The sequence below is a fragment of the Sminthopsis crassicaudata genome, chromosome 1 (genome assembly GCF_048593235.1).
Source record: "Sminthopsis crassicaudata isolate SCR6 chromosome 1, ASM4859323v1, whole genome shotgun sequence".
In the NCBI taxonomy this organism is placed as follows: domain Eukaryota; kingdom Metazoa; phylum Chordata; class Mammalia; order Dasyuromorphia; family Dasyuridae; genus Sminthopsis; species Sminthopsis crassicaudata.
This window is the reverse complement of record NC_133617.1, coordinates 315,783,585-315,808,847: the sequence shown is the minus strand read 5'-3', so window position 1 is coordinate 315,808,847 and position 25,263 is coordinate 315,783,585. Positions and strand designations below refer to the sequence as shown.

At 31.1% G+C, this 25,263-nt stretch overlaps 1 long non-coding RNA gene across 1 annotated transcript in view; it reads left to right on the top strand.

The window, feature by feature from the left end:
• The first annotated feature begins 1,137 nt into the window (after positions 1-1,137).
• LOC141554137 (uncharacterized) overlaps positions 1,138-25,263 on the top strand; it is a 121,131-nt gene continuing 97,005 nt past the window's right edge. Inside the window, exon 1 of the long non-coding RNA XR_012485783.1 lies at positions 1,138-1,400. This is a non-coding gene — a long non-coding RNA (uncharacterized LOC141554137). The remainder of the gene's footprint in view (positions 1,401-25,263) is intronic.

Here is a 25,263-nt window from a genome sequence, read left to right as displayed (position 1 = left end):
TAGAAAGCTACATGAAACCAAACTTCTGAAGAACAGTGTGACAGAATGAAACCAGTCTCCAGCTCAAGATAATTTGAAAAGATGTCAAGAAAGGTCAGTCTCACTAATATACAAGAGGTGTTCAATCCAGCTCAGAGAGAGTCTGGGAAAGCTGGTGAGAGCAGATCACAAATTGGTACCCGGAATCCTGGATTAATAGTGAAGCAGACCAATAGGGCAGATCCACTACTAGTTCAGAAAGCAAATTCTGGGAAACCAGGGTGTTTTCTGGGAAAAGCAAACAAAGCTACCACCTTCAAAAACAAGGGGCCCTTTTGCTTAAATCAAGGCTCTGAGCTTCATGGGAAACTTGGGAGAGCACATCACCACCTTACTCCAAGAGCAAAGCTCGACAATAGAAGTGAAAAAAAGATGAAATACCAAAATAAAAGGGAAAAAATTAACAAGAAACATAAAAGAATCTTAACCATAGAAAGTTACTATGGTGACAGAGAAGACCAAAATACCAATTCAGAGGAGGTCAAAATGTTCACAGAAGAAAATTCAAAGAGTGATAAGAATTGGTTATATATATATGTGTGTGTGTGTGTGTGTATATATATATATATGTGTGTGTGTGTGTGTGTATATATATATATGTGTGTGTGTGTGTGTGTGTGTGTGTGTGTGTGTGTGTATATATATATATATATATATAAAAGCTATAGTCAAAATTATCCAGGATCTGGAAGCTTCTATAGAGGACCTCTAATACCAAATTCTGAAATGCAAAGAAGCTAAGGTTACAACCAGGAATTAACTATCCAGAAAAACTGAGCATCACCTTTCAGGGAAGACAATGGAGCTTCAATGAAGAGAATTTCATTCATTTCCATTGGGGGGGAAAAAAAAAGCAGAACTAAATAGAAAATTTAATCTACAAATACAGGATTCAAGTGAAGCAAACAGAGGGAAAATGTCTTTTATTTTAAGGTTAAACTGTTTACATCCCTAGATGGGAAAATATGTATCTACAAGTTTTAAGAACAGTATCTATGACTGGAGCAGACAGAAGGAAGGCATCACAATGCAGGGGGGGGGTGTGGCTATGAATGTACTCTGATAAGAAGATATCAAAGAAAAAGACATTAAGGATGGTAAAAGGACGGTTCTGAGAAGAAGAAAGGGGGACAAATTAATTACATTAAGAAGCACAAAGGATCTACTACAATGGAGAAGTGAGAGTAAATAGCATTGTCTGAATTTTGTTTTTAATCAGTTTAGGCTTAAACTGATTTTAAATTTAATTATTCCCTTGGGTATAGAAATGTTATCTAACTCTATAAAGAAGTAGGACAAAAAAGAGGAAAGAAAGAAGAGCGGGTATGGATATAAAGGAGATCAGAAACTCCTTTAAAAAGGTAAGAGAAGGGGAAGGGTGATAAAAGATAAAGTAGTGGGTGGGATGGGTCAAAAAAACCACAAAACACTACTAAAAACAGGATGAAAAGAGAGAACCAATGTATATATAGAGAGAGGGGAAATACAGAGTAACTGTTAATGGGAATGGGATTAGCTCTTCCATAAAACAAAAGCAAATAGCAGAATTGATTAAAAAAGAATTCTAAAATATTTTGTTAACAAAAAATATATTTGACACAGAGACACATACAGAGTAAAGGTAAAAGCTGAAACAGAATTTATTATGCTTCAGCTAAAGAAAAAAAAACGGAGGTAGTAATTCTGATTTCAGATAAAGCAAAAGTAAAAAGAGATTATTATTAATATAATAATAATTATTATTATTATTACTATTATTAAAAGGGATAAGGAAAAAAGTACATTGTCATAAAGGATACCATTAACAATGGAGTACAGACATTAGTGGCATTTAGTACTAGATAATAAATAGAGTACTGTCTTGGGGGAATAGATTAGATATACATGTCACAATAATCAATGCCTATATTAATCTAGAATTTGGTAAATCCCAAACTCCAGCTTCTGGGATAAGAATACCATTTGACAAAAATTTCTGGGAAAACTGGAACATACTATGTCAGAAACTTGGAATAGACCTACATCTCACACTCCATACCAAAATAAGATCAAAATGGGTATATGTGTTGAGCATAAAGTTGATTCCATAAGCAAATTTGGAGTTTAATTAATAATTTACCTATCAGATTTTTGGAGAAGGGAGAAATTTCTCACCAAAGAATAATTAGAAAACATTATGAAATACAAAATGAACAACTTTAATTACATTAAATTAAAATTTTTGCATAAACAAAACCAATAGAAACAAAATTAAAAGGGAAATCCAAAGAAGGGGGAGATATTTACAGTCCAAGTTTCTGAAAAATATCTCATTTCTAAAACATATTTTAAAAATACTGTGTCTATTGTATAGGAATATAAGACATTCCCCAGTTAATGATCAAAGGATTTGAACAAATAATTTTCAGATGACAAAATTAAAGCTATCTATAATCATATGAAAAAAGTTCTACATCACTATTGATTAGAGAAATACAAATGCAAACAACTCTGAGGCAATATCTCATGCCTCTCAGATTGCCTAATGTGACAGGAAAAGTTAATGATAAATGTTTTAGGTAATATGGCAAAATTTGGACACTGATTCATTGTTAGTGGAGTTTTAAACTGATCCAATAATTCTGAAGAGCAATTTGGAGCTATGTCCAAAAGCCTATCAAAATCTACATCTCCTTTAATCTTGTAGTGTCTTTACTGGGTCTTTATCCAAGGAAATCATAAAGAAGGAGAAAAGACTCACATGTGCAAAGTGCTTGTAGCAGCTCTTTTTGTGGCAGCAAAGCATTAGAGAATGAAGAGATCCCCATCAAGTGGGGAATGGTTGAATAAGCTGTGATATATGAAGATAATAGAATACTATTGTTCTATAAAAAATGATGAACAAGCTGATTTTAGAAAGGCCTGGAGGGTGTTGCATGCATGAACTGATGCTGAGTGTAACAAGCAGAACCAGGAATACATTATACACAATGATAAAAAGAATGTTTGATGATCAACTATGAAATATATGATTTTTTTCAGTGTTTCAGTGAAACAATGTATCCCAATAGAGTTTGAATAGAAAATGTCATCTTCATCCAGAAAAAAAAAAAAAAAAAAACACCTATGGAAATTGAATGTAAATCAACACATGCTATGTTCACTTCTTTTTTCTGTTTCTTTTTCTCTCCCTTTAGAGAAATGGTCTGGTTTTTCTTTCCCAAAATGATTCATAAAGCCATGTGCATTAAAAATAAATAAATAAATAGGGGTGGAGAGAATATTCCTCAAAAATAGCTCATTAAAAAAAAAAAAAACATTTTGATGAGTTAAGAGTAAAAGCTTTTTGCCTTCTTCAAATAGTACAATCAAGAGTTGATTAGATTGATTTTGCATAAGTGATTTTGAAAAAGATAAGATCACAATAATTGACTTTACTTTCTACCATGTCAACCAGTGATATCTGTGTACAAAATGGTTCAATGGGAGAAGCTAATATTCTACATTTGCCAAAATTACCACTGCATAATCAGATATATATATATATATATATATATATATATGTGTGTGTGTGTGTGTGTGTGTGTGTGTGTGTGTGTGTGTGTGTATATGTGTGTAAAAGAGAGAAAGTATAGATAGTAATGCCGTATCTAGGTGTAGAGAGAAAGTTAACTTGCCATTACTTAATATAGTAATGAAAATGTTATTTGAATATAATGACAAACAAAATCAATGCAGTATATTTTAGGTCATGTGACTACATTTTGTTATTACGTTTTTTTAATATTTACATCAAATGTGACAGTCATCTGCGTATAATAACACAAAAGCCCAAAAATAACTCTAAAAGTAACAGCTAGTAGCAAAAAAGGCACAAACTGTTAATTTATAACACAGGTTATACAGAAGAGGAAATATGTGCTGTCATTTAAAATAAGAATTGGCAACATCATATGTTAAACTTGTTGGAAAATTTATGAGAAAAACGTTGGGAATGTCAGGCTTCAGGGGTGTTAAATCATTTTTTTTTTGTATTGAGTGCTGTATTGAGTGTATGTTGGAGGAAGGGAGTAAAAAATATGTTCTCCTTACTATCTTTACATTGTAAAAGTCATAAGAACATATTTCCCTTCTTTGGGAATACACACACACACACACACACACACACACACACACACACATACATATATATAAAGATATTAAATACAAAAATATTTTAAGTGTTTGTTAAGTAAAAAGAAACTTAGGAAATTCTAACACAATTGATTAAATACAAATATTTTAAAATTTAGAAGACACATGTATTTGCTCATTTCACTTTTTTTTAATATTTTTGATTCCCTCTATAATTAAAAAGAAATAGTGTCCAGAGAATGGCTAGTGAGCTGTTCTCAGAGTTAAGGCAAAGTACAAATACTTGTTCTGATTGGCTGTCTGATACTAGATAAGTGATTTAACTTTCAGTGCTATAAAACATTAAGTTACACAGATATTTTTAAACTGGGAGTAGCCTATACAAAAGTTTCTTGAACTGTGGGTTTCAATCCTGTATGGGGTTATGTAACTGAATTTAAGACTTGCAAAATTATGATTTATTTTGTGTATCTATTTTACATATTTACATACCTAGGGTCATGTAACAATTTCTCAGGTAAAATGGGTAATAATTACAAAAAGTTCAAGAAGCCCTGACCTATACCAATGAAATTACAGGTTCAATTATTATTTGTGCTGTACTACTTAATGAAAATCTCTACATTATTTAAGACCCATCTCAATGTCACATTCTGAAAATACTTTCATAATGGTTTCAGAGAAAAGCAATGTCATCCTCCTCTGAAACTTTATCACACTTAGCAGTTTCTTATACATTTAGCACATCATGTTTCATGTTATAATTAATTTTATGCATGCTTATCTTTCCTAAGACATTGTAAACCAAATTCTTATATGTTTTTCATTTTTATGTCCCTCGGCATCTATTAAAAGGCTTAACATATAGTTTGTGGCATACACATAACTTCTCAGATAAATTCCTTTCAGAGTTCCTAAATTGTCTTTCAAAAAATTTTGTCTGCTTAGGAGAGCAGGGTAAGGCTCAATAACTGTCAAAATGTTTTTGGACTAATAGTAATGGTGATTTTCCTTTGATTATCCCATCCCTCACAAAAAAAAAAAAAAAAAAAAAAAAAAAACCCTTAGCCATTATGGAGACACCATGTTAATCACAAAATCAACTGAATTCTTTCCTATTATACCAATTCATAAGGATATTTTATACATATTTATATACATATTGGAGCTATGAAATATTGTGGATGACAGATAATTAAATATTGGCTGTTTTGCCCATAACCTGGGATATTTGGATATAGGGAAGAATTCTATTTGGACATGATGTTATTGAAATGGAGAGTGACAGCTAAAGATTAATCTAATGCAAAGGCTATAAATATTTCCATGGTATTTGTGCTGAATTTTGTTAGTGTACTGGTGTTTATTTGTATTAGATATACATGTTTCTGGTGCTATGTTTCAGTATTTATTTATATGACTCTTTGAATCATGGACCTTTTACCATGATTTTACCATGGCATTATAAAGTGGGCAGCCTCACTATTGTCCAATCAAACTTGTCTACTTTCTATCCTTTGCACACAGTATTTTCCCTTTTCTTTCCACAGGCTCTTCACCACGCCTGGAATAAATTCCCTTATATCTGCTTCCTATAATACTTAACTTCTACCAAATTTCAATTGGCATGCCTCCTACTATGTTAGACCTTGACAGATGACTTTCAAGTGCTAGAATCACTAACCACTCTCATTCTCTGAAATTACCTTGTATTAATTGGTACTTTAATTAAAGTCTCTTTTACTTAACCATCTATATGTCATTTACTTAATAACAAATAAACTCTATGAAGTCATAGAACTTTGCTTTTGTTCTGGGATCCATAGAACCCAGGATAGATTAATTATATAGTATGTGCATAAGAAATGGTGTAGATTTTGCAAAGGAATGTTTACTTTTAAAGGCATAATCATAACATATAATTTAAGCCTCAACTAAGATTATCACCCTTCCTTTCATATTTCATGCCAGGGTGGGATGTGTAGGGGAATAGATTCATACTTTAGTTCATTTCCTATATTACCTAGCCCTTTGTCCAAGTCCAAGTTCAAAATCCACCTTTGGCTTTAGTCCCAGGCATCTGATTTCTCAGGATTTTTTTCCTGAGATGGTTGGCTATAACATACCATGCAAAATCCTGGCTCAAAGGTTGCCATGGCTCAAATTCTAACTCTGTTAAGAATCAGTGCTGGCACCTGAAACTAACAAATACAAATATAAAGCAGAAAAAAGACATGCCCCAGAATAAGATAAAATTGGAACAAAGGGATAAAATGAAGGAAATGGGAATTCTTTCTTCCCCACCTCTGCTCTCTGTTATTGTCTTAGTGTCTGTGTCTCTGTCTCTGTCTCTCTTTCCCTCTGGCCTTCCTCTCTCCCTTCCTCTCCCCCTATGCTCTGTCTTTCTCTGTGAGTCTCTCTTTGTTGTCTCTCTCCGTTTCTCTCTGTGTGTATCTTTCTCTTATATACATATATTTATTACATGTGTATATGTATAAACACGCATGTAAAAATTTATATGTATATATATGGAGATAAATATCATATTATTTGTGTGGCTAAAAAAAACTACTAAAGGAACCCAATTTTTAAAATGCTTAAATAAGATAGTATATTAATGTGGAGTAATAATGTATTCTAAAAAAGGAGGGAACTGGATGTTTTCAAAAAAGACATGGAAAAACAATATCAACTGCCATAGAGTGAAATAAATGGAACCAGGCAAAAATAAATATTATAACATAAATACTATAAAACGGAACATGTTTGAGGATTTGTATAAACAGATGAAGAATGATCTAAGGGGAAAGACACAAACTGATATAATCAGAGCAGTGTTGCAAAAACACATAACTTCAAAGTTCTAAGTACTATTATTAATATCTGATTCTAAAAGACAGATAATGAAAGATGATATTCATGATAGAGAAGTGATGGAAGTAAGGTACACAAACAAAAGCTTATGTGTATATGTATATGTGTGTGTGTGTATACACACATTTGTGTAAATGTGAATTTTTCTATAATCTTTGAGGGAATTTGGTTTGCTTGATTATACATAGTTATGAGAAATTTGCTTTTTCTTCCTTTTTTTCCACCTACGTGGATAATCATAAAAAAGAGGAAACTGATTTCTGTTAATTTTTTTTTAAAATAGAATGGTATATGTGCATTTGTGTGTATGCGTTTGTGTGTGGAAAAGGGAAATTTACAGATGTACAATGTTATGTGAACTTTAAGATGAGGTCATTTTATTAATTTTACTTAAATGTTATGTTTTGTTACAATTCCTGATGAAAATGAGGTAATCTACATTGTAAATTTAATGAAAAGAATATGAATAAAACTTATTTTAATAGCATACTAAAATGTATGAACAATGTAAAATGAAAGACAAGTTAATTTTGCCATAGAAACAGAAATATTGGAAAACATATTTTCAGAAATGTTATCAAAATTCAAGAGGAACTTAAGAATAATTTTAAATGAAAAATAAGGGTCAATATTTAGTTATATGCCATTACCTTTCAATCTTCCAAACATTATTAATATATTCAATCAGTAATCCTTTCTTCAGCTGCCAAAATGTAGTTACAAATCTGAAGCAGAATAAATAGCCCATCTGAAGCTGAATAATAGATCTACTACTCTTTTTAGTGATTCCCTTCTTTGGGAAAATATCTTTCCGCTAAACTATCAAAGGATCATCTGAGCAATAAAAGCCCCAATAACACAAATATTTAATAGAAATGGAAAAGCCAAGTAGTATTTTTAGACATCATGACTCCATGAGAGTTTTCTATATTTCTACAGACTTGGGATATAATGCTTTCCTGCTTCAGCCACTTTGTGGCCATTGTTTTCAATTACTCATTCCACTAAGGGAAGTTTTCACATTTTGGAGTAGACATTCCCCAAATAACCAACAGGTTTAAAGTTCATAAATTATCTTCAACCAGGATTATCTCTTCTACTGAGATGTTTTTGCAGGGTATGACTGGTGTGTCTACTCTAGGTTTTTGAAGCCATAGGTGAGAGTTGAACATCGGGAGAAAACCAAAGGTAGATGAGCAGCCCTATGAGGGCTCATTAAGCCCTCATACCAGAGGAACTACTTCTATGTGAAGGCTCATAAACTTCTAATACATAATAATCTGTGTTTGTATATGTTTTATATTAGTATACTTCCGTAAGTTATAAAATATCTTCCCCTAATTGTTTTCTATTTTAAACCAATGACATTGTTTAATGATCTATATGTTGTTATGTAGATAAGTACCTCATACTAGTAAATAATTCCTTTTTTTCCCCGAAAAGAGTTGTCTATCATATTTCATCATTGTCCAGTGTTCCTATTATTGTGAACAATATTTTCCTGGTGCTGCTCACTTTACTCAGCAACAGTTCGTGTAAGTCTTTCTAGCATTTTTTTCTGAAATCTGCCTGCTCATTATTTTTATAGAACAACATTCCATTATATTTATACAACATATAGTATTCCATCATATTTATATATCACAATTTATTCAGCTATTTCCAAACTGATGGGCATCTCCTGAATTTCCAGTTCTTTGTCATTGATATAAATGTTTTTTAATATATGTGAGTCATTTTCTTTTGCTTATGATGTCTTTATAATACAGTTCTAGTAGTAATATTGGGGTTTCCATTTTTTATATCCCTTTAGACATAGTTCCAAATTGCTTTCCAGAATGGCTGGAACAGGTCATCATTCTACCAACATTATATAGTGTTCTAGTTTTTTTCACATCTTCTCCAATATTTATCATTTTTCTTTCTTATTAGCCATCTGATAGGTATAAGATGATACTTCAAAGTCATTTTAATTTTCATTTCTCTAATCAATAATAAATTAGAGCATTTTATATGACTAGAGATTTAATTTCTTCATCTGATAACTTCCTTTTCATATCATTTAACCACTTATCAATCAAAAAATGACTAGTATTCTAATAAATTTGATTAAATTCTCTATATATTTTAGAAATATGACCTTTATCAGAAACACTAAAAAAAATTCCCCACTTTACACTTTCCTTGTAATTTTGCTTTCAATTGGAATTAAACATCACATTCCAGATTTTTCTGACAAAACTTTTCCCATCAATACTTTAGTATTACTCAGGTTACTACGGAATAGGCAGGGACAGAAAAGCCCTGTTTTAATGTTCCCTTATTTACAAACATTGTGAAACTTTTTTTTAATATGTTTGCCAAGAGAATTTGGCAGTTGATGGAGAAAGCAAATGAGAAAGAAAATTAAAATCCTTGTTATGGACATAGATAGATAGATAGACAGACAGACAGAGTTAAAGGAATCAAATTCACACATTTCATATTTTTAGTCTTTCACCTCTCTATACAAAGGTGTTCAACATGTTTCATCATTAGTTTTCTAGAAAGAATGGTTCCATTGGGCATTATTTTGATTAAAGCACCAAATTTGTTGAAAAACTTTTTGTCTTTCGAATAATATTCTCATTGTATGCAACTATATTCTATTATTTCTGCTTATTGTTTGTTGCATCAATTCACATAAGTCTTACCAGAGTTCTCTAAAATGTGTTTTCCATTATTGCTTACAACATAATTCTATTTCATCATATTTATATATGATAACTTATCCAACCATTCCCCAAGTGATGGATACTTCTCTTGGTTTCCATTTTATTATAAATATAAAATTACTGATGTTAGTTTTTAGAACTTATTCTATCTTAATCTTTCCTCAAATTCTCCTTTCTTGTATTTTCCCTTTCTGTTTTATTACCCTGTCAAATGATGTATTTCTACCTTTTTGAGTAGTCCCTAATAAGAGTGGTTTTTCTGTATGTTTCCTGCTTGCTTTTATAGCTATCTACTTCTGCAATATGAGATAATTTCCCCCATCTTCCTACTTTTCCCTTCCTACAGTATTTTTTTTCTTTTCTCCCTTTTTTTTTTTTTTTTAAGATCATCATAATGTAACATAACCATTCCCCAGTCTTCTGTCTGATGAGACTCCATTTAATTTCTAATAATATTTATTCCACCTGAAGCGCATATATATCTCCCCATATTTGAATATAATTGGGTTTCTTTTTTTCAAGTTCATTTTTTTTATATTTCTCTTCACTCCTATTGTGAACTTCAATATTCTATAAAACTCTAATCTTTTCATCAGTAATACACAGCACATTCCTAGGCAGATACCCATCCCCAATTTAGAAATTTATCTCCATATACTGACCCAGGTTGGAAAAATATTAAGGTTATTTTTTTTGTATTTCCTGATTATAATTTTGTCTGATATATTTTCTAGATATGTTGAAAAAGAGTGTTATTTAGAATGAGGTCATGGTGTAGGATGTAACACAGTGATCTTGGGTAAAATTTTATAAGTGTTGTACTTGACTACTTGAGATCAGGATAAATACACCAGGTCAAAGTTCTAGAAACATATAACAGCCCAATTGTAAGGAGCTCAACATTTTCCTTTGCAGTGATTCTAATTGAATTTACAAATCTCAGCCTTCCCAATATCCCTGATCAGTATACTAACAATAATAATGTCATTCACTGTCTTTAGTGTACCCTTTTTGCATTTTGTTTAATGAGACATTTAATATTTCTTTTGGTTACATTTATTTATAATTATTTTTTGTCTAAATCTGATTAATTTCTGTAAAACTGATATACTCAATTGATATTGATAAAGTCTCTTCTATGTCTTTTTCAGCATGACCAGTTATCATATTTTAGCTTACTAAAAATATTAGGTTAGTAATTCTTTTGTATTTATTTTTAAAATAGATTTGTTTAACTCTTAATGAGGGTGCACTAAGTTACCTCAGAATTATAATTTCCCTATTTATTTCTTCACATACTTCATTTATGTTTTTTTTCCTATATTTATTTAGATGCAATGGCATTTTGTCATATGTATTAAATATTGGCATTAATTAATTTTCTATGGCATCTTTCTGAAATATCCTATTTCCTTGCTTTTAACTTTTAATCTTCTATTTTTACTTTTTTTTCTGGCTGAAATCATTATTGCCATTACTACTTTTGTTGTTATTGTTCAACTGAAACCTAATAGATTTTACTCCACTTTCTTATTATGACCTATATGACTCTTTCTCTTTCAAGGGTGTTTCTTGTAAACAACATTTTTCTGGATCAAACTTTCTAATCAATTTTACTATCCTCTTCAATTTTATGAGTAAATTCATCCCATTAATATTTACAGCTTGAATGTTAGTTGTGTCTTTTGCTCCATGTTATTAGAGTCATATATACACATGTAGGTGGATGTGAGGAGGGAGGATGTAGGTGTAGGTATAATTGTGTTTTCTACTCTTTCTTTCTTTTCTTCTCTTTGCATAAACATAAGACTTGAAACACTATTTACTTAGTACCAGATCTTTAAGTTTCACACCATCTCATTATGTTTTCCTGCCCTTCTTTTATCTTCACTCTGACAGATTTAAAACAAAGATTCTTATCATTTTTTCCTTGTTCATTTTTTTCACATGAGCTATCTTTCTCTAACTTTAGAGTTCATTTGCATTTAGGCACCACAGCTGCAGACTCTGGGTGATCCTCAAACAGTAGTACCTGTCCCACAGACACCTTCAACTAGTTAATAGGTTGCTCTGCTTCTTGGGAATGATTTCATTATCTGATTTAAGAACTGATATGCTATGGAGAGAACTCTTCAACATATGAGATTTATACTTTTGATCAGAGATATGCAAATTAAATGCAATTTGTGGTACCCCTACACACCTCTCAGGTTGGCTAAGGTGACAGGAAAAAGACATGGCAAATATTGGAGAGGATATGGGTAAACTGGGATATCAATGTATTGTTGGTGGAGTTGTGAAATGATCCAATCATTCTGTAGACCAATCTAGAACTATGCTCAAAATACTATAAAACTATTCTTACACTTTGATCCAACAGTGCCATTGCTGAGTTATATTCAGATAAAACATGATCTGAAAGACATCATAAAAAAGGGAAAGGGACCCACATGTGCCAACATGTTTCTCGTAGCCCTTTTGTAGTGACTAGGAACTTGAAACTGAATGGATGCCCCTCATTTGAGGAAATAGCTGGATGAATTATGGTATATGAATGGAATGGAATATTACTGTTCTATAAGAAATGATGAGCAGGATAATTTCAAAGAGGACTAGAGAGACTTACATGAACCTGATGCTAAGTGAAGTGAATAGAGCTAAGAGAACATTGTACACATAAACAAAAGATTATGTGATGATCAACTTTGATAGACTTGGCTCTTTTCAATAATGAAGTGATTCAGGCTGATTCCAATAGACTTGTGATTGAGAGAGCTATATGCATCCAGAAAGAGTGCTGTGGGGACTGAATATGGATCACAATATCATATTTTCACTTTTTTTGTTGTTTGCTTGCTTTTTTTCTCAATTTTTTTTTCTTTTTTAACCTGATTTTTCTTGTATACCATTGTAAATGTGGAAATATGTATTAAAAATTGCTCATGTTTAAAATACATTGGATTATTTGCTGTCTCAGGCAGGGAGTGAAGGGAAAGGAGAGAGAAAATTTGGAACACAGTTTTGCAAGAGTGAATATTAAAAACTATCTTAGCATATATTTTTTATAATAAAAAGGTATTATTTAAAAAATTAAAAAGTGAAAAAAATATGACATTGAATCTGTAATCCATTCTGGGTAAACAAAGGTAGTCAATATATCTGGGAGATTTAAAGGGCAGAGACAACTGATTCTGACTCTACTAGGAGATACCTTTCCTTTCTTACTCTCCTTTCCCCTGTAGTAAGTATGTGATCAATGTAAAGTTTCTTGAGCTACTGGTTTAAGAGCTGAGAACTCTGGGCACTGGGTCCTATCATCTAGACTCTCTTAGAAATTATGACCTTCTAATGTGGGAGAACTGAGAGTCAGAGGATTCAGATAAACAATTATTTCCTTTACCAGAATTACAAATGATATACTTCTATCTTCCAAAGAGAAAAAAAATACAAACTTGTTGTCTTTTAAGTAAAAATAGTCTGCAAGAATTTAAAATATACTTTAAGCAAATAAATATGTCCTGCAAAGAGATTTTACAGCATCTTAGAAGCCATTTACTCATAATTTTTTTTTTGACGTATTCCTACTCTAAAGAGATTACAACATATTTCAGCTTATTTCATTTTGGGGCAAAGTTCATTGAAACTTCTGGTCTATTTTATAGTGTTCTCAATCACAACATGATCCTTATGAATAATGACTTTTCCCCTCAACTATGAAGTGGTATTTTCTTTAGTACATATATAGTTTTCCCCTTCATGGAATGATGAACTTTTAATAAATAATTTTAGGCATGAACTAAAAAAGCCTTAAACTTCCTTAAAATAAAACTGCACAGCTATGATAGCAAGTCTCCAAATTACATTTTAGATGTTAAATATCAAACATTTTTCTCAATTAAATTTTACATTACTCTATTAGAAAAGAGGGATTAAAGCAAGTTAGGTGGAGTCTGTATACACTTTCATGATTAGTCAGGATTGATATAAATTGTTAATCTTTGTCTTTACTGCTGATTATGGAGATTCAGGTCCTGTTAAATTGGGACCGAGTTATGTTTTTGTTTCAAAAGTTTGTTGCAAAGAATGAACAGATCTGAGCCATTTTATAAAGTAGGAATGATAATCCATTTTCTTTAGTTCTTTCCAGAATGATTAGTAAAAGGAGGACAGATGTGAAACTTAAGATGAGATTCAAAATACTGCTTATACGAAATTAATCGTTGCCTTTCTAAGGAGGGAAGTGACTAGTCTGCTTTTCCAACCAGTCCTAGTCCTTGTTATGGAAATTGAAGATTGAGGGGTTATGGTGTATATGAGTAGATGCTGCATATTATATATCTTCAGATGATTACAAAATATTTCACATATGGTAATATATTAGTATGTATGTTATTGGTATGTTTTATGTTGCAATAATTGGGTAATTTTATTACTACTCTAAAGAGATTACAACATATTTCAGCTTATTTCATTTTGGGGCAAAGTTCATTGAAACTTTTGGTCTGTTTTATAGTGTTCTGAATCACAACATGATCCTTATATACATATACACATATACACAAACATGCATGTGCATATAATTATCCAACATGTGGGAGACATTGTGCTAATTGTTTTTACAATTATTCTTTCACTTGATCTTCACAATAATCCTGGAAGCTTTACTGCTCTTAGTGTTGTTGATTTTATGCCCATTTTTCAGTTCAGGAAATGGAGGAAAAGAGAGGATAAGTCACTTGCTTCTACTGAGGTAGTGTCTGAGGTTGGATTTGAAGTCAGATTCCCTGGTGTCAGGCCCAGTCCTTTATCAGGTACACCAAGAGCTATCTCTGTGGAAATGGAATTTAGTAAGAGAGTTCCTCCCCAACCCAAAACATACAACTCAGTCCTCCTTATGCTTCAGAAAATAGCCTTTAAAAAAGACTTGGGAATTTCCTTGTTCATCCCTTTGGTGGGTATCAGAAAAGAGAATCCTTAGTGCATCTACTTTCAAGGTCATAAAGGCATTTCTGAAAGTTAAAGATGCAAAAGAAGTAGAGAAAGAAAAATATCATATTAGAACTATATATCAAATTTCAAATTTGCCAGAAACTAAGTCATCAGAGTTCTTGGCAAAATATAGAACTCTAATAATTTACATCATAGCTTTACTACGACTGTTGCTGCTTCTGTTACTACTGCTTTTATTACTCCTACTACTATTAGCTACTACTAAACAATAATCATGCAAGATTTATATATTGACTATGTTGACTACTATGGGCAAGAAATTTTGTCAAGTATTTTACAAATATAATCTTAATTGTATTTTACAACCTAGGATTTAGATGTTCTTATTCTTTACATATCACAATCACTGTCATTGGGACAAACACAACTGGTTTCTGAGATCATTTTTGAACTCTCTTCCTGACCCCATACATGGCACTTTATTTACTGCATGACCTAGCTCTGTCAATGAAGCTGTGAGGAAGAATTAATTTGTCTGGCTGCTGCTCTGACTTTGACAATGGCTTCTGAAAAAGTGAGGAACTTGATGATATCAACCCCATTCAAATGCTCCTGTTTTTTGTTTGTTTGTTTTGTTTTATTTTCCAATATTTGACTTTGGACATGGCAAAATGGTCCCACTTGGCTTCAGTGAAGACATAAATGCCAAGGAGCAAAGTAAGAGAATTGAACTTTTACTATGGAAAACACTATTAAAAAAATGGTGTCAGAAGGCAATTTCTTACCAAAATGATATCTGATTAGTCCAGATTGTTTTTCTCCAAATCACAATAGATGGTATTAAAAAATAAGAAAAAGAAAAAAGTGAAAAGCTGCAACAGAACAAGCTTAATATAAGATAAGAAGGTGAGGGCTAGATACTAATTTCATATATCATTTTCTCCTGAATAGTAGCCATTACATAATTGGCATAAGCATAGTCAAAATTCCTCAAAATAGAAAGAATAAAACAAAAAGATATTTTAGATCTATATTGTCTATATATGAATAGATGAAGCTGTTCTGAGTAAAGTAAAAGGTCCAACAACAACAACAAAAAAAAGATATCAATGGTCTGTTACTAGGTAAAAAGAAACTCATTACTGTTAAATTTGTCACAAAACATATCATATGGGATGCCTCACCAGCATCCTTCACATTCCTACATACAAACTCTTTGATTGCATCTATAGATTCTTTTTGAAGAAGTCATCTGGCTGGTACCCCTATAGCTTATAGCTTCAAAATGATGAAGATTCCTAACTCTGAGACATGGAGATCTTCACTGGGTCAGGTTCTGACTACAACAGTTTTAGATTCTGGGGTGGGGGGTTTCTTCCCTGTGTTATATCACTTGGAGATGATTGTAACATTAGATTTTTGGCACCTCTTTAATCCTTTGTCAGATATTTTTATTAGAGTGTCCCAAAAGACAGTCTAAATTTTTAAGTTTTAATGGGACTAAGACATTTAGGTTCATCTATATTTATCAGAGTATTTCCTTTCTCCTGAAATTCCATCTGTAACCATACTTTTGCAATGGTTGTCGATCCAATGCCCAGAATGAGCTTTCATTTCATCTCTATCTCTTTGAATATCTAGTTTTCTTCAAAATTCTTCTCATTCAACACCTTTTACAAGAATCTTCAATCATCTTCCCAACTGAGGTTACCCCATCCCTATCAATTTTTAACTATTCAATGTATTATTCTTGAAATATACTGACTACCCCAGCTTTTCAAGGGTAATAACCATATTTCTTTTGTCTTTTTATTTCCAGGCTTAGCACAATACTTAACCTAAAAATTTTATTATGCTGATTGATTTGTTGTTTGACAATCCTGTTAGACTTCATTTTTCTTTAGCATCCTTACAATTATAATAGCAATTGACCCTTTAAAAAAATTCTTGCTAATGCTTTGACCAAGACAAGCACCAATTACTAAAAGATAAGGTATAGGATATTGAAATTGTATAATCTGGAAAATAAAGATACATAAAAAGAAACTCTTGAAGTTTCCCATTCAAACCCTACTTGTCTGTAGTAAAAAGAATCAAATCTAATACCAAATATATACAATTGAGTAAAATTATGTAAATTTAATTGAAAAATTGAAAATGGGCTTATATCTAGGTCATGAATTGGCAGAAAAAAAAGTTAATTGCATGAAAAGGAGAAGATCATATTCAAAACTAATAATTACATGGACAAGATTGCTTTAAATGAGAATGAGAATGAAGATAAACATGAAATTTCATTACTAAGTGATAAATAGCTTAAGATCATTTCAGTTTTTATCACAGTCACACATTTAAAATGTCACATTTACACTCAAATAACCTTTCCAAAAAAAACAAGGGTCTGTATGGATATATAAATATTTTGCTAAATGGTCTCATGCTCCAATGACTTTTCTCCATTTTCAATTCATTACTTTGTTCATTTAAATGACAAGCAGCACACTATCTAAGTAACACCTATCTTTTAAAATATCAGGATCACTTCCTAAGTGCCAAAATATAGAGCAAAATGTAATTAAAGCCAAATGAAATCTATAAAAGGCAGTTCAGGGTTGAACTACTTCACAGAAGTTTAGAACTTTTTTTTTTTCAACTAATAATAACATACATTTTATAAAGCTTACTCTGTGAGTTCCATACAAAGATTCAACAGAAAGAAAAGACATTGTTGTGCCCTGAATATTTTTATTAAATGAGTGATTATATTTATCTACATCATGGTATCATATTTTGGTGGAAATAAATAATGGTACTATAAATAATCATAGATAAAATTTAGAAAGATCTTTCACATATTTACTTACATTATTTCATGTGAACTATACAATAGATTTGTCAAATTTGTGCTGAAGATATACTATACATTTTATAGACGAAGAAAGTGATGGTCAAAGAGGTTATTCATGATTTCAAGGGTAAGGTTATAAGATAATGGTCCCTGTTTTCCAGGAAAGTTAGTTTACCTTGTCCTTGAGACATGATTGTTCCTAGTTTCTTTCAGTGTAGCTTTCTGGTACCCAAAGAATATAAAATCCCCACCAATATAGAGTCAGAGTTTCTCCAATAACTGAGGTGTCTGGGCACAATAAGACTTAATCTAGTAGTTTATAATGATGAGATTATTTTTTCCCTTTTTTGTTTGGTAAAATTCACTTATAAATTCATTTATTCCTGGGGATTTTTTCCTTAAGTTCATGAATTAATTTTTCAATTGCTTGGTCTAACATGGGGTTATTTAAGAACTCATTTTGTTCTCTTGTTACCCTGAAAAAAAATAGATAGATAGATAGATAGATAAATAGATAGATAGATAGACAGACAGATATGCATCTATTACACTAAAATTGTTTTACTGCAGCTTGGAAAAAATAACATATATTAATTGTTTTAATTTCATCCTGATGTATTAAGACTTTTCATTTTTGATATTAGTAGTTTGATTTCTTTCTTTTTAAATCAAATTAACCAGTGGTTCATATTTTTTTTCATAAAATCCAGCTACTAGTTTTATTTGTTTAGTTCATTTTTCTTTTTTGTTTTCAATTTTATTAATCTTTTATTTGATTTCTAGAATTTCCAGTTTGCTGTTTAGTTATGAATTTTTAATTTGTTCTTTTTGTTCCATGCCCAATTAACAAATTGGGTTTTCACCAAACACAGCTGAGAAAAGGGTTTACTCCTAGAAGTCTTTCAAAATAAATTTATTGAACTTTTTTTTTTAAAGTTCTATATCTAAAAGATAATACTTGAAGTAGAATCAGGAAATCTACATTCCAATCTTGTTTATACATCTGAATGTTGAATCTTGTCCAAGTAATTTCAATATTCTGAGTTTCATTTTCCTTTCCTTTGAAATAAGAAAGTTAGATAAGATAACCTCCTCAATACCTTCTAGTTTTGAAATTGTGTGGTGTTATAACTTTCTAACTATTTTCTATAGGGTCATTCTATTATATCAATCCTCTATCTGATCTTCAGCTTCCCAAAAAAGATAAGAAAGACCACTCCATGATGTAAATGGAATAAACATAATTTCTTCATTTTAGATCTACTATCTAATCCCCAGTGCAACAAGCAAAAAGAGAGAACACCAGTCTATTCCACCCCAGACTTATATTTCTAGGAATGAGGAGAAAAATGTTTATCATGTCTCCAGCCTGGTCTCTTGTTTGGAGGAAGAAGAGCAACACTAACTTTATTTCCCAGCATTTATTCTCTGTCCTAAAATATTTCTTTATATTTAAAGTGAAAGAATTTGATAAGAAGACCTTTAGTATATTATTTTTGAATTTGATTCTTAAATTTCCAAGTATTTTTAAAGTGCATTAATGACACCCTGTCTGTCATTTCCAGCACTGCCTGTATCTTCATTTAATCTCCCTACCACCACCACTTCCTGACTTGCTTATTTTAGTTGGGGGATATCAAATATTTCTTGTTCCTCATTGATACACAAATTCATTCTCCATGACTATCTCATTGTAACTAATTCTCCTTAGCATTTTATTCATTACATACAATCAGAATTTTGTAAGCTATCATCTACTAACCTCTAGGAAGTTCCTTTCTTTCCTTAACTAGTTCAGTACCTCATTAGCAGTCTTTCTTTCCACAACTCTTGCATTCATCATAGACTTTAATAAATATAATTTATTAAATGTAAGTTACATATAATATTAAATATGTCATTGTCTAGTATATATTAAAATATTTAATATATTACATATGATGCATAATAATGTTGCATATTGAATAGGTATTAAATGTGTTTATGTGTATATATGCATGTATACATGTACATATCTGTATGTATCTAGAGACAATGCATGAACACTTCTGACCAAAGAATATAGGGGATAGGATCTGCACAGTGAAGTAATTAGTTACATAGATAAAATAAAAGAATAACTTGGGAAAAAAAGACTAAAATAACTTCAGACACATATGTTTGAGGATATTTCAAATTTATACATGTTTCTATTGAGTCAATCAATTCAAAATTGATTAATAATAGAAGAAAATTTCCAGAGGATCCTGATAATTCAATCATGTAATTCCCCAACTCCTAACATTTACCTGAGTCGGCTATCCAAAGCAATTCAACCTATTGGAGAATTTAATGACACTGACTGTTGTAGAGGACCTGAACTCCAGAGAAGTATACTTGAAACAAGGTGTTAACTCAATGGAACTGATGAGATGATGGTTATCTAGTTCACATATATTCTTAGTACTTAATATGGTAATGTAATGGTTCTCTAGTTTACACATACTCAGTATGCTGTAATGATGTAATTGTAATAGAGTATTTAAGGGCTGAGAAGTACTGGAAATGGGACATTTCATCTTTTATCAGCCTCATGATGGCTGTTTTGTCTCCTTCCACTAAGACCAAGGACTCAAGCTGATCCTGAGGTCCTCCAGAAAACTATTACAAACTATAAATGTAAATGAGGTAAACTTTTATGTCTGCTTCTTAAATCCTACCTTCTACTCCTTTATTTTCTGAATATCAGTTCAACATAGTCCAATAAGAGGTGATTTAGAGTTTTCCTTTTCTGGAATTCTGATCCACTTCATAAATCTCAACTTTCCTAATATCCATGATCTGTGTGCTGAGAACTAGAAAGTCTTTTATTCTTAAATTTTGATTTTGCATATTTACACATATAAATACATCAGCACACACTGCAGGTTTCTCTCAACACAGAAACCTGTTACGCACTCTTTTATCCTGCCTTCTATATACATTGTCCCCATTTCCTTATATCAGTTTAATGATTGTTATTATGACCATTTATCACATAACTCAGTTTTGCCCCCTATCAACTATTACTTTTGTGTCTCTTAAAAGTGTGTCATTGCAAAATATTCCAAAGGCCAATATTTTGAAAAAAAAATATCTAGTCAGATTGTGGTTTATTTTAAAGAATATTAATGGGAAAGTCTTATGTATACCCCAAATTTCCTCTTCCATCTTTTTTCCCTGCCCTCTACCTTCTCAATCCTCAATTCAGTCCTGTGCTAACTCTACAGCGTGTGGGGATGGCAAAGACCTAGAAATTTAGATTTCCAGTGTTTCTATGTAGGAGCTGTGAATGAAAGGATTTTCACTGTAAGGATGAAGATAGCTGGAATTAGTTTAGCTTTCCTCTATATTTTTAGACATTTCATCTTTTTTCCAATTTTCTTCCTGATTGTCTCTATCACCTGAGATCTTTTTGCATGTTAACCTCATTCTATCCTTTAACTAATGGAATAGATAATCTGAAAATTATCTTATATCATCACTCTTTTGTCTAAATCATGAACCCATTTTGACCTTATCTTGGTATAGTGCATTGGTGTAAGTCAATGCCTAATTTCTGACATAATAATTTCCAATTTTCCCAGCAATTTTTGCAAATAGTGATTTCTTATTCCATAAGCTGGGATGTTAAAGTTTATCAAATACAAGATTACTATTGTCATTGACTACTGAGTCTTGTGAACCTAATCTATTCCATTGATCAATTACTCTTATTTCTTAGTCAGTACCAAATTGTTTTGATGATTGCTAAATTATAATATACTTTTATGTGTGATACAGCTAGGCCACTTTCATTTGTATTGTTTTCATTAATTCCCTAGAAATAATTGACCTTTTCTTCTTTTAGATGAACTTTTATTATTTTTCTAGATCTGTAAAATAATTTCTTGAGAGTTTGATTGGTATAGGACTGAATAAGTTGATTACTTTAGGTAATATTGTCATTTTTTATATCAGCACAGCCTACTCATTAGCACTTGACATTTTTCCAATTCGTTAGATATAACTTTATTTATGTGGAAATTGTTTTGTAATTGTGTTCATATAGTCTCTGAATTTGCATTGGCAGATAGATTCCCAAATATTTTATATTATCTACAATTATCTAAAAGGAATTTTATCTTTGTATCTCTTGCTGCTGAACTTTGTCAGAAACATATAGAAATGCTGATGATTTATCTGGATTTATTTTGTATTCTGCAACTTTGCTAAAGTTGTGAGTTGATTCTCCAAGTAAATCATCATATCACCTGCAAAGAGTGATAAATTGGTTTTGTCATTACCTATTCTAATTCCTTTAATTTCTTTTTATTCTCTTATTCCTAACCCTAACATGTCTAATACAATATTGAATCGTAATGGTGACAGCTTTGTTTCATTCCTGATCTTATTGGGAATAGTTTTAGTTTGTCCTCTTTACATGTGATGCTTGCTGGTGGTTTTAAATAGGTACTACTGATCATTTTAAGGAAAATTCCATTTCTTTCCATATTCTCTAATGTTTTTAATAGGAATTGTTGTTGGATCTTGTCAAGTGCTTTGTCTGAATCTAATGCAAATATCATATGATTTTTCTTGATATGGATATTGATATAGTCAATTATGATAATAGTTTTCCTAATATTTAACCAGCCCTGAATTACTGGTATAAATCCTACTTGGCTATGGTGTATTATGTCGAGGACAAGTTGCTGAAATCTTTGTTAATATTTTATTTAAGATTTTTTTGTATCATTAGGGAAATTGGTTTATAACTTTCTTTCTCTGTTTTGATATTAGTTTTAGGTATCAGCACCATATCTATTGCATAAAAGGAATTTGGTATGACTTTTTTTCCCTATTTTTTGGAACACCTTGCATAGTGTTGGAATTAATTGTACTTTAAACGTTTAGTAAAATTCACATGTAAATACATCTGATTTTGAAGAGTTTTTTTTTTTTTCATGAGAAGTTGGTTAAATAGCTTGTTCAACTTTTTCAGCAAAAATAGGACTATTTAAGTAATTTATTTGTCTTCTATTTATCTGGGCAATCTGTATTTTGTATTCATTTATTTCACTTAGATTATCTTATTTATTGGCATAAAGTTGGGCAAAATAGTTCCTAATTATTGGTCTATTTTTTCCTCATTGGTGGGAAATTCATCCTTTTTATTTTTGATACTAATAATTTGATTTTCTTCTTTCCTTTTTCTAATCAAGTTAACTAAAGGTTTGTCTATTGTGTTGGGGTTTTTTGGCAGTCCAGCTATTAGTTTTGTTTATTAGTTCAATATTTTTCTTATTTTCAATTATATTAATCTCCTATTTATTTTCAGAATTTCAAATTTGGTATTTATTTGGGGGGGTTAATTTATTCTCTTCCTAGCTTTTTTGGTTACATGCCCAATTGATTGGTTTTTTTTCTCTATTTTATGCAAGTAAGCATCTAAAGAAAAAAACAACTGCCAAGAATTCCTTTGGCTCCATCCAATAAATTTTTGTATGTTTTCTCATTATTGTCATTCTCTTGGGTGAATTTATCAACCATAAACAATTTGTTGTTTCACTCATTCATTCTCTAGACTATGTCGTTTTCAATTAATTTTTGGTCTATTTTCCCCTGGATCTTTTCTACATATTTTTATTCCACCATGATCTCTAAAAGATACACTTACTATTTATGCCTTTCTGCATTTGATTTTGAGGTTTTTATTACCTAATACATGGTCTATTTTGTGTAACTTCCATGTATTGATGAGAAACAAATAGATTCCTTTCTGTCTCCATTCAGTTTTCTCAAAAGGTTTATTATACCTAACTTTTCTAAATTTCTATTTGCTTCTTAAATTTTTTCTTATTTATTTTATGGCTCAATTTATCTAGTTATGAGAGTATAAAATTGAGATCCCACACTATTATAGTTTTATTGTCTAATTTTTCATTCAGCTCTCTTAACTTTAAAGAATTTGGATGCATTCTACTTGATATATTTAGTATTGATATTACTTCGTTATTTGATTTAAAATATAATAAAGGAAATTACATGTTGCTAAAGGGTACTTTAGCAACATGTAATTTCCTTTATTATATTTTAAATCAAATCTATTTTTGCTTTTTATTCATTTGAGATTAGGATTGCTATCCATGTATTTTGTTTCGTTTCATTTTGTTTTGTTTTTAATATCAGCTGAAGCATAATAAATTCTGTTTCAGCTTTTTATCTTTACTCTGTATGTATTATTCTGTTTTAAATATGTTTCTTGTGAACAACAGAGGTTAGCAGTCTTACTTTTTAATCCAGTCTGCTACCCACTTCTGTTTTATGAGGGAATTCATCCCATTTACATTCAAAATTAAAATTATTTCCTGCCATCTTATTTTCCCCAAGTTATAATTTCTCTTTATTTTCCCCCTTTCCCTCATTGAAAGTGTTTTGTTTCTGACTACCACCTCCCTCTAACAGCCCTCCACTTTTACAGCCTCTTCACCTTTCTTATCCCCTTCTCCTACTTGATTATAGAGTGACACAAGTTTTCCTATGAAGCTAAACATTTCTGACATTCTCTTTGAGACGAATTGGATGAGAAGAGGGTTCACACAATGCTCATCCCACTTCCTTCTTTCCTCAATTGAAATAGGTCTTTTTTCCATCTTCATGTGATGTAATTGTCCATCTTCATGCAATGTAATTGACTACATTTACCTTCATTTTCCTCTTCTTCTGTACAATCCCCTTTCCACCTCTGGTTTCTTTTTTATATCATAAAAATAGAATCAAATTATACCTATAGCCTCTAAGTAACCTATAACAGAGATACAGTTCTCAAAAATTTAAACATATCATCTTCCTCTATAGGGATGTAATCTTTTTAACTTTTAAAAGAAAAAGTTTTTTTTTTCCTTTCCTTTTAATGGTTTTTATATTTCTCTTAAGTACCGTATTTGAAGATCAAATTTTCTTTTCAACTCTGTCCTTTTCATAGAAATAAATGAAATTCACCTGCTTAATTGAATGTCCATCGTTTTTCCTGAAAGGTAATCCTTAATTTTGCTGGACAGGTGATTCTTGATTGCAATACAAGTTCGTTTCCTTTTGGAATGTTATATTCCAGGACCTTTGATCATTTAAAGTGGAAGATTCTAGGTTCTGGGTAACCCTGGTTTTGGTTCCTCAATATTTGAATTATTTCTTTCTGGCTCCTTGCAATATTTTCTCTGTGATCTGATAATTCTGAAATTGAGCTACTATATTCTTTGGAGTTTTCATTGTGGGGTCTCTTTCAGAAAGTGATTGATGAATTCATTCAATGGTAATTGGAACCTCTCAGTCCAATAATTTTAGATTGTGTCTCTTGGATATATTTTCCTGATTAGTTGTTTTTCCAAAGAGATATTTTAAATTTTCTTTCTTTCTTCCTTCTTTTCTTTCTTCCTTCCTTTCTTTTTTCTTCCCTTCCTTCCTTTCTTTCTTCCTTCCTTCCTTCTTTCCTTTCTTTCTTTCTTCCTTTCTTTCTTTCTTTCTTTCTTTCTTTCTTTCTTTCTTTCTTTCTTTCTTTATTTCTTTCTTTCTTTCTTTCTTCTTTCTTTCTTTCTTTGTTCCTTCCTTCCTTCCTTCTTTTCTTTCTTTGTTCCTTCCTTCCTTTCTTCTCTTCTTTCTTTCTTTCTTTCTTTCTTTCTTTCTTTCTTTCTTTCTTTCTTTCTTTCTTTCTTTCTTTCTTTCTTT